General features: G+C 39.1%; 1 protein-coding gene and 1 long non-coding RNA gene across 2 annotated transcripts in view; both read right to left on the bottom strand.

The window, feature by feature from the left end:
- The window catches only part of LOC102679125 (RNA binding protein fox-1 homolog 3-like), a 196,766-nt gene that overhangs the window by 60,695 nt on the left and 124,886 nt on the right, over window positions 1–11,185 (bottom strand). The window lies entirely within an intron of this gene.
- Window positions 6,291–10,287, bottom strand: LOC116186179. Its single transcript, XR_004151130.1, has 2 exons — window positions 9,915–10,287; window positions 6,291–8,115 (listed from the first exon to the last, which is right to left on the bottom strand). It is a non-coding gene; the product is annotated as an uncharacterized LOC116186179 (long non-coding RNA).

The raw sequence follows: 11,185 nt of genomic DNA, 5'->3' as shown, positions 1-11,185 counted from the left end.
AGAGAGAGAGAGAGAGAGGGGGGGAGAGAAAGAGATGGTCGAATGACCAAATTGAATGATTAAAATTGATGGGAGGTACGAGGAACGAGGGTGGAATTTTCTCGTCATCAAGCTTATCGAAAATTTCCATCGAAATGGGCCCTTGAACTTTGATGTTAAAAACTCGAGTGAGTTCATTTGAATTCTCGCGATTTTCTGGCAACGGATCAATTTTGAAGAACCACTTCGGTTTAGAAATTGGGACAAGTGTATTTGGGCATTGTTCTTCGATCGAATCGCGTATGTAATTACTGGTATTAATATATTGTAAATTTGATATTTTGGTATGTACGGAGGAAGGATATTTTTTTAATCGATAACGATTTATTTATTTTATAATATAATTGGTTTCGAAAACAACATTAAAATAAACAAAAGGAGGGACGTTAAATTTTTAATATTATACGTTTCAAGTATTTTATCAAAAGAGAAATATATATATATATTTTTTTTATTCGATATTAATCATTCATTTCGTTCAATAATTTAAACACACATTTGACGCGTTTCGGAATAATGTTTTTTTCAATTTATTCGAATAGTATAATATTTTATCACGATTTATTAAAAAGTAATAAATATCATTTTTCAAAGTATAGAAATTATATATATATATATTTTTTTTCTCTACCGTGAAAGAAACGAAATATTTAAAAAATTCTTTTTAGAAAGTTATTGTTAAAACGAAATTTAGAAACAGTGAATCGGATATTAATGCAAATGAATCTAAATTCGATTAAAAAATGTACAAAAAATGTATTCGAGAACTGTCTAGCACAATTTGTAATTTTTTTCCAGTTCACTTTTCCCTGTATCGACAGTTTAATTCGATTTACCGTGAATCGAATTTTCCGAGTTACCCGATCTGCCATAAGTTAGAGTAGAGCCTGGTATACTGCAGCTTAGATCTCTCCTGGCACCGGACTTAACGTAACGTGATTTATCGCGGTCCAGATTTGTAGCGGAAGAAGGTACAATCTTACTTTATTCCACGCGCGCGTGTATGCGATCCAAGTTGTTTATTAGATCTTACTTTAATTCCCCATAACATAGACTTATCTCGCTAAAGACGTGAAAATTATTAGACTTTTTTGTGAATTCTTCGTTGCAACCTGGGATCTAATAATAAACAGTAATCATGGTAATAAAATTTACATTGTTCCTTAATTATCCCTTCTACAAACAAAACTTCGAGTATAATCCGAAAACTCAAACTCTGGCTTATTGCAGATTCATCGAGGAACCTATCCCGTCTAATTTTTATCCAATCTTTCGATATTCTTTTCACCGAAAGAAGAATCCTTAGAACGCAAATTCAAATTCTTTCTCTCTCTCTCTCTAATCCTTACACGCAATCGAATTCCAACACGAATCTATTGAAATACACGAGCCTATTGAAATCTCAGGCAGAAACACCCTACACCCTGTGCATCAAAGCCATCCATTCATCCATCGCCGCCGATTTTCCCCTATCAGATCCAGAACCTGTTCCGCGGTTGTTACAATATTATCTCTATCGTCGGCCCAGGCTTACCTCTATTTGCGCGTGCAAACACCAATAAATCCATCAGCGCCTCGTTTGCCGACAGATAAAATGACGTCGACCAGAGTCAGGTGCCTAGACTCGCAGTGCCGTCCTCCGCCGTCCTCGATCATCGACCCTCTCCCTCTTCCCCTCCCACGCCCTCCGCAAAGACTTCCCCAACTATCAACTACCGGGGCCCGGATAGTCAAGCCTTTATCCGCTATTAACTCGAGCAGATTCTCGATTCAATTTCGTGGACAGAGCCGTTGGACGACGATATCGATCCGATTAACCATTGTAACCGGGGATCTTCGATTGACATCCAAGCCACGCCGGCCATCTCTCGTCTTCGAGTATAATTGCAAAAAAAAAAAAGAAAGAAAAGAAAAGAAAAAAAATAATCTCGATGTCTGGTAAATGGAAAGAGGGAAAGAGAGAGAAGGGGGACGATAATAGACGGCACATACACGAAGTTTCGTGACACGGTGGCCGACACGAACGATCCACGATTTCCGGCCGATCCGGGCCTCGGTATCACCGCGATCTGAATTGAAATGCAGGAAGTAAGTAAATCTCGGCCCATTGTAAATTGTGGCTCGTTAAGATTTGGCCTGGAACGCAGCTCGGCCATCGATTTTTCGATCTACGCGCCTGTCCTTCTACCGAATGACACACATCCCCTTCTTCTTCTTGATGAGGATGGAAGGGAGGGAGAGGCTGGTTGTGCCCACGAATAGAAATTTTGATTCAATTTTTATTCAAATATGAGGAAACGCTTATTTGAGAGGCTTATTTGATGCGATCGATATTGGACGGCGTCTACTTTTTAATTGGAGACGTGTAAAAGGGCATAGGTCGGATTGATCGTAGATTGATCGATAGGCATTTTCATTAACTAAGCTTTGCCGTCCTCGCTGTAATTTATAACGCTTGTTCACGATATTCTCTTGCAACCTCCTGTTGGAAACCTCTTGGTTAAATCGATCCAAACATTTCTCCGTTTTAATTTGAATAACTTTCTTCTTCTAAAAGGGCTAGAATGCGAAAGAACGTCTGCATTGTAACGAATATCTCGCAGATATGAACAGACACTTTTGATCCGCCAGATGTCTCCCGATCTCTCGCTTTCTCGCAAGTGGCCACCCCTTCTATACTTCACGAAAAAGAAATAAGAAAGAAGGGAGGAATCCAAGCCTCGATTCATCATCGAAGGGCACAGAGAAGAAATAAAAGGATAAAAGAGACACGCGCTCGACCGAATTAATGGCCGCCACTCTTCGAACCTGCCAACCCTCGAGAATTCTATCTACATATCGGTATCGATGATGGGATGGCGGTCGCGTGATGGTACAAGATGTTGGCCGGACAAACGTCACACAGCTTCGGGCATATCGAGCAACCTTGTTCCCTTCCCGGTATCTGCATAAATTTGACTTGCTAAGCTCGAAAATTCGAGCCACCTGTCGTTATGCACCGACGTGCAGGCCGTGCATGAGCTACGACGACACCACTGGGTCGTACTTCCTGCTTTCCGGAATGCCACAGTTCCGGCGGAACAAGAGTTTGTTTTCGTTCTTCGCTCACCTTCGACCCTCGTCGTGGCCTGCTACCCTTTTCACCTGGTCTTCTTGCCACGATTTGGCTCGTGATTTGGCTATTGATTCAAGGGGGAGGAGGGGATGTGTGGGCGAGTTTCCACGGATGGTGGCTTTTCGGTGAGTTTTCGAAGTTCGAAGGGTGGAATCGAAGCGTTTGGAGGACTCGTTGGAATAACGAATTGGGTGGTTGGATGTGGCGTTTCTATAGGGGATGTGCAAATGCGTTTCCTTTTTTGCTAACGTTATTTGCCATCGTATTTAACGTACTTCAATGAGAGTGACCGTGAATGCACGCGTCACGAGGATTTTCTATCCTATGGAGAAGAGTGGTGGTTTTCTATCAAGAAATGTAAAAGGTGTAAAAGAGTTTTTCAGATAGCCAGCTTTCCATTTCTATATACGAATGTATATATATATATATATATAATAGTTTTTGAATTTTGTTACATCTTTTGACGTTTCACAAATACTTTTGGTATTCATCGATAAATCAATATTATCTTCTTCGATTTTAAATGGCGTATTGTTGAAAGTAAATTTGAAGAGTTTTGGAAATTATCACGATTTTATTTTTTTCCATCTTTTGATTTATTTTTTCTCCAGTGTTAATGAAGCATCAAGTAGAGATTTATTTTTCTTTTGATCGTTCGAGCGGAAGAAATATGCTTTCGATGATTCTTTCTCTCAGTACAAGAATCTTTTTGGGAGGATTAATTTGTCCATATAAAATAATTATTCGTTTCTCTGTTTTTCAACCCTTTCTTATCGACGAAATCCTTGCATGATGACTTCTCACTAAACTCGACTCGAGATCCTAAATCGTTTATTGCGACGTGAAACCGATTTCGGATGTTTTGCGACGACGAAATATCCTCCGCTTGCTTCAAAATTACTTGGAGATCGATTTCGATCGATATTTCGCTGGTAATATTATTTTCCAATTGGAAATTCCACACTGCAAGTGCACGAAAGTGACGAAAGACAAATGTTGACCCTTACGAAAAGCATTGAATTTGAAATTCGGCGCAAAGGTTGCCGAATCAATATCACAGATTATCTAAAAGTTCACGCGAGAGTTTCGCACGAATAACCCAGTTTTCCTCGAACGTCCATCGAAAATGATCGTACCATTTCTAAATGTTTCGAAAACTTTCCGAAACAGACACTTTTAAAAAGAAGAAGAAAAAAAAAAGAAAAACCTCTTTCTAAATGAAAAAAACATCGTAGAAAAATTATCGAAAAATCTCATTCTCATCGAGAGAAGAAAAGAAAAAAGGAATAAAGGGAGAGTTGCCACCACCTCCGCGCCTTCGATCTCCGCGAACAAACCCTTTCGTTGCACCCTTTCCCCCAGAGGGGCGATCAACAATGCTCGCAGCGGGAGCGTGCAAAATTGAAGCCCGCTAACGAGGCCGAAAGACCTTCGATAATCGAAGAGTATCGGGCCGCTCGCTAACTACCGCCGGTGCTTAAACCAGTTTAAACTCCCCCCTTTCGCCCCTCCCATGAATGGAGCTTTGAACGAACGACGAATGAGGAGGGGAAGGCGGGGGTTGAAACACGAGCGCGGTCTCGCGACACCCCTCCCTATCCCCATTCACTGGCCCATTATCTTAACGAACGGCCTTTGTAGCCATCGAGCATTGTGTTTTCACTCGTTACCAAGGTGAGCAAAGATCGAACTTCGCAGTTCTGCAGTTCGAAACTTCTATCGAGCGTCGTTTCAAGGAGAGATCCTTTTTTTTTTATTTCTTTGGGGAGGAGGGAAAGATACTGGCCACGATTCTCTTGAATCTGTTCAAAGGATCTGTCGAATTTGAGGAAGAGATTCGACTCTTGCGACGAGTATGTCGATTGTATATAGGAGAGAGAGAAAAAGGTAGTAGAGGCTCGTTCTTTGGTCACCTTTTGACGTATCGAACGGAATCTATTGAATATCGTCCGAAGAAAGATCGTATTTCTGTCGTGGAGGAAGGTATGTCACGGTTTATCAAGCAAAGATTTATTAAATATCATTGACTCTGGATCTTATCGGGAACAAATCGAAATTCCTCTTTCCCCGAGAAGGATGCTTTATCATCGAGAAAATAAGAATTCTTCCATTCTCTTCGAGATCGATGCTTCTCTAAAAATTTCAAACTTTTCGTATCTTTTCTATCGGTCACCCTCTTTCAAATATACAATTCTTTTAAAAAGAATTCTTGAATCCTGTCCAAGTTATTTTTCATCGAATAAAAATAAACGTTTTGGATGATTGATTCTTCTCCAACACGTACGGGAGGAACTTTCTTGGAGGAAGGATTCTCTTTCCTTCGAATCGTATCTCCAATCGTTCTATCCTTCTATCCCAACAAGCTGGATATAATTAGAGAGATTGGGAACGAAGTTGGGATACGTTTGTATTAGAATTGATTCGATATCCCCAATCCTCGGTGTATTACGTGTAATTTCTTCGATTAGGATCGAGATATACGATTTAACGTGGAAACACGGGTCTCCCAGGAAATTCCCTCGATCCTCTTGGCCTGGTTCGAGGGTAATTAAAGCGGCGTTATTAGCGGCTCCCATGTCGGTTGATTCTCTCTCTTCTGCTCGTGGACTAGTCGGATGGCACGGAGGGATCACCGGGTAAATACGAAAAGATAATGTTTGAGCAGCCGGCAAAATATTTGAATGTTCCCGCTGGAAAACATTGTCGTTGAAGGATGAAATATGTAAGAGTGGCACTCCAGGATGGCACTTGGTTTGGATGGTCGCGATATATAATTCGATGATCGAATCACGAGCTGTGATATCTCAGTCAAATTGCTCGCTCTTAGAGTTTAATCTCAAATTTTAATTCGTTGAAAATGGATTGTTTCGTCTGGTTTATCTGGTTATTAATTTTTTGAGGGGGAAGGGTTCGAATTACAAACGATCTCTTGAGTTTAATCTCTCCTACTTTTGATTTATTTCTCGCTGTTTCAAATTTTAAATTTGACAAGAGAGAAATAATCCTCTCGTGTAATTTAAAACAGGCTTAAAATTGTTAGTTCGAAAAACTGTTATAATTTAAGGGAAATTATCATTTTCAATTTCTGTTTTAATTATTTCAACATTTTTCTTAAAAGAAGAAAAAAAGCCTCGGACAATATTGCCCATCGAAATATTGCCAAATGGTTCTCTAAATTTCAAATTTAGAAAAACCATAAAACTCCCCATCCATTCCAATTTCTTCATTCCTCTTTCATCCGAATAATCGTCCACCGTTTCCAACTTTAATCATCGAAGTCACAATCGAACAGCCCGAAACAAAACCTCTTTTTCCGGAAACCGATATAATCTCCGGTTGGCAAGCAGGAGGCCAATAAAACGAGGCGATATTCGTTCGACATCGATGCGTTGGAACGGTTTTTTTTTTTTTTTTTTTTGCCCTGACAGAGACCCCTTCCTCCCCTCCTCTCCCTCTCTCCTCTGTCCCACGATATATCTTTTTCTTTCTCAAGCGACGTAATTACAGAGAGAACACGTGTTTCCTTTTGAAAGAGGAACCGTATCCGGTTGGACGATAAAGTTTCGACGAATCGTGAGATTCTCAAGTCGACTCCGGCTTGCGGATTAACATTTTACCTCCCCTTCTTCTTCTTCTTCTTCTTCTTCTTTTCTCTCCTCTTCTTTTCTTTTTTCGCAAGACAAAAAAACTCGGTTCTAATTTGAAATCTCCCTTAATCCTTCCGGTAATTAAAAAGCTCGCACTGGTGGAAAAAAAGGAAGGGGGAGGAGGAGGATCATCGTTGGACTCTCGCCTTTTCAATGCGACGTCGAGCTCGGCCTCCCTTTAACCCTCGGCCATTTCGGTCTTTAACTTCTCGTTAGACTCCACGTCGAAGCTTTGCCGGATCCCTGGAGCGAATGTAATACGCAAGGGGTTGGAATTTGACCCTCGTTTGGCGGCGGCGGACATCTCGTGATTTTGTTAATGGAGGTTTTTAATTTGCCGGAAAAGTTGAAATTACTCGACTGGGTTTATATTTGCTTGATGGGGATACGTGGAGATCTTTCTCCTTTTTTTTTTTTTTTTTTTTAATGAAGTTGTACCTTTTCGTGGAATCGAGTGAAATTTCAGAGTTTCGAATTCTCGTCCCCCCCCCTCTCCTCCACGGTTTATTTACTTTTTGTCGTTTGGTAGAAGGATATCGTTTAATCGGTAATGGTTTTAACGATGATACGCAAAATAAAGCAATCTTTTTATCGTATTATTTTCAATAAAAAAATTGAACGAACAGAGTTCTAAGAGAGAACGAGGAATTCAAATTTTGTTGCCAATATTTTCTTTATCAATTGAATTTTTTTGAAAATAAAATGCAAGTCGAAATATTAATATTTTTCCCTGAATTTATCAAATTCCTAAGACAAATTTATCACCCATTTTAATTAAGGTATTTGAAAAAATACGCATGTAATATTTTTGGATGTTTTACTCGCATCGTAAAGAGTTTCTAAAATAAATTTTCATTGCCAATAATTTATCGAAAGGAAAAAATATAAAGAAAAGTTAAATGCATAGGTGACAGAATATATATACACGAGTGTTACGAGAAAATTTAAAATTCATTCGTCTTACTTCGTCGAATTAGCGCGTCTCAAACGCTGGCTGGACACCGCTTTTTCCCTGTTTACGAACCGGCCCGCGTAAAACACGCTCGTAAATTTCAATTACCGTGGCTTATTACGCCAACAGAAATAAGAGCCAGCCAGGTAGGTGTAACTCCGTAATTGGGCATTAAAACTTGTTAAGTTTAATTTGACGCGCTCTATCCCGCTCCGACATTTTCATCCTCACCACTGATTTTCCCCGCCATTTTCTTCGACACCATTAGTCGCGGCGGCACGTCAAAATTTTACCTCTCTCATTTCGTGCCACTTACGAATCCACCATGTTTCCTATCGCGAAAATTTCCTGAAATTAAATATCTAAAAATCCTTAAATTAATGATTAAAATTCACGCTTTAAATTCGCGTGTATATATATATTTCGTTTCGAATAATTTCACCAGCTTCGAAAGTACTCGTGCGAACGTCCGTCATAACTTATCTAGCTTAAAGATTAAAAATCCGTAGTGTCGCGTGAAACCGGAAAGCAAATTGGTAAAAAAAAAAAAAAAAAAAAAAAAAAAAAAAAAAGAAAGAAAAAAAAAGAAAAAAAAAAAAAAAAAAAAAAGAAATGTTCTTTTTTTTTTTTTTTTTTTTTTTTTTTTTTTTGAATATTTCGAAAATTGATCGTACGAGCGTGGAACATGGAGGGGTAGTTACGAGAATACGCAGCAAAAAAAATCCGTGCAAATGTTTGTCGTGCCAGAGTTACGAGAGTTTTGCGAACGTTGCCAAATTTTTTGGCTGTCGGACGATTTATCAGACGACGTTCGAACGGTTCGTTGGAAATTCGTTTCTTTTTTTCTTTTTTTCTTTTTTTTTTTTTTTTTTGAATATTTCGAAAATTGATCGTACGAGCGTGGAACATGGAGGGGCAGTTACGAGAATACGCAGCAAAAAAAATCCGTGCAAATGTTTGTAGTGCCAGAGTTACGAGAGTTTTGCGAACGTTGCCAAATTTTTTGGCTGTCGGACGATTTATCAGACGACGTTCGCACGGTTCGTTGGAAATTCGTTTCTTTTTTTCTTTTTTTCTTTTTTTTTTTTTTTTTCGAGAGCGAAAAGATAGAATAGAGAAAAGAGCAGAATCGAATGGAAGAGAGGAAAATGGAGATTAAATAGTCGTTCCGAGTTTTTCGGATTTTACGCTAGATTCTGGCTTGCTTCCTGACAGGTAAATTTAATGACAAATTTCTCCGTTCGAACGTAATCCCTTTTATTTTCGCGGATCTATTTTCTACGTGATTCGCTGGTTAAAAAAAAAAAAAAAAAAATACGAGAAAACGTATCGAGAAACATTCGTAACAATCTGATATCCGATCGAAGTAAAAACGTACAATTGGAAATTTAATCCATCGTGCCCTCTTCAGCAACAATCGACCAACGAATCGACAGTTAATATAATATTAGATAGTTTACAACTCGTTTGTTGAAGGATACAGAATTTAATTTCCCTTCTCAATTTTAAATTTGATCATATTACCCGCTCTACGTTCTACTCCACATTTTGTTCCAATATGGCTGCCTCGGGTACAGTTTACCATTGATTTTAACATTGATTTTTATGCAATTACAGGGAGCAAGGTTTGATCTTTTAACGAAGCTAAAAGCTTTTTGCCACTTTTTATTACTGCAACGTGTTGCCAATTCGCCGCTAACTAACTTTTTTTTCAAAAAACTTTTAATCAGATTATCCGAGGTGAGTGGCCATCGGTCGCCATCTGGCGGCCATTACGATAAACACTCCATAGTAGCATAATCGTTCGCAAAAATCGCGAGAAGCTCGGGCACGAAATCCGCAAAAAAAAAAAAAAAAAAAAAAAAAAAAAAAAAAAAAAAAAAAAAAAAAAAAAAAGAAAAAATTCCCCCTCCCACCCCCATTCCACGCGCAAATATCATCCACCGCAATAAACGAATAAACGAACATAACGTGGTTACCACGTTAATCGCCGATATAATTTGTACGCGTACGATGAAAAAAATTCGTGCGACTCCCGTGTGTATTTGATCGGGGTGAGAGAGCGGGCAGTGCGAGGCGACATCTCTCGTCGCTCTCGTCAACAGTTTTTTCGACTATTATTTCGCTTTTTCTCGATGGTTATGGTTTCTGGTTTCCTTACCTTTTCGGACACTTCTGGGATCGTTTTTTCGACCGGCATCTTCAGTGTCCCCACTCGCCCGCCGTTACTTGCCCTCAAAATTCTTTCAACAATTTTCTCTCATACTCTATCATCTCTCTTTCTTTCTCATTTCTCGTTTCTTTTCTTTTTTTTTTTTTTTCTTTCTTTCTTATCTCGTTTGCTCGCTCTCTCAATATTCCGTCCGTTAACCATCGTGTAGGCATCTCGTTTTACTAGCCTTCCACATATACGTATATATTTTATATTTTTTTATTTCTCGCTCGTTCTATACCGTCCTATCCGATCTCTACTATATGTTTCCCGCACGCGCCTCGACTCTCGTCTGTCGCTGTGTCGCGCGTAGAACGACTCTATATAGGGGACAACAAAGAGACATCAGATATTTATATTTCTTTCGTATTTAATTCGTTGTTGCCAGACGGAGTATATTTGTGTATATATGTATATATCCTCCTATTCACTGGCCAATTTTCGCTCTCTTTCTGTCTCTATTTACATACACGCACAAAATTTATAAATTAAACGTGCGCGTACGCATACAATACTTTGTCCCTCGTTACAATTTCTTTTTCTTTTCTTTTTCTTTTTCTTTTTCTTTTTTTTTTTTTTTTTTTTTGTTTTTCGTTGAAATGTAATTTTTACGGAGTTGTCCCGAGCGCGTCCACCCCTTCAACTTCGTCGCTTGCGCGTGACTCGTACCACCCACGCGGACGCGTGTCGGTCGATTTGACGAATTCATTTCGACGATGTTCGACGAGATTAATATCGGGGCTGCGTCCGCGTTCGTGGCACGGCCCACGCTTTTCGGTTCCGTGCTTGCACCTTCGAGACGCTTCGTGACGTTCCCTGGCAATGGCGAGAGAATACAGGTTCGTGATTCTGATGGGAAAGATTTTTCGTTGCAACCATTTCGTATCGAATATTGCTCCAGACGAGCCATTGAAATCGTGAATTATTATTGAATATCGACGAATTTTTAAGAAAAATTTTTAAATCTATGTATATATACACATAATGATTTTAATGTGCAATTATAAATTACAATTGAAAATTACTTGCATAGTAAAACTTTGATCAACTTCGATCAACGACGATGAAAATCGACTTTAATTGGAATTTAATCTTATTGTTAATGTTACGCGCGTAACCCGTGCTAAATTTTCTGAAAAGATTTCGTTGTATCGCATACTTTACGCGCATTAACTCTACGATTAATCACGGTCTGGATTAAACAATCCAATCGGTTGTTT

The sequence above is a fragment of the Apis dorsata genome, unplaced genomic scaffold (assembly GCF_000469605.1).
Source record: "Apis dorsata unplaced genomic scaffold, Apis dorsata 1.3 scaffold_489, whole genome shotgun sequence".
In the NCBI taxonomy this organism is placed as follows: Eukaryota; Metazoa; Arthropoda; class Insecta; order Hymenoptera; family Apidae; genus Apis; species Apis dorsata.
The sequence above is the reverse complement of the archived record's forward strand: the minus strand, read 5'-3'. Positions and strand labels throughout refer to the sequence as shown.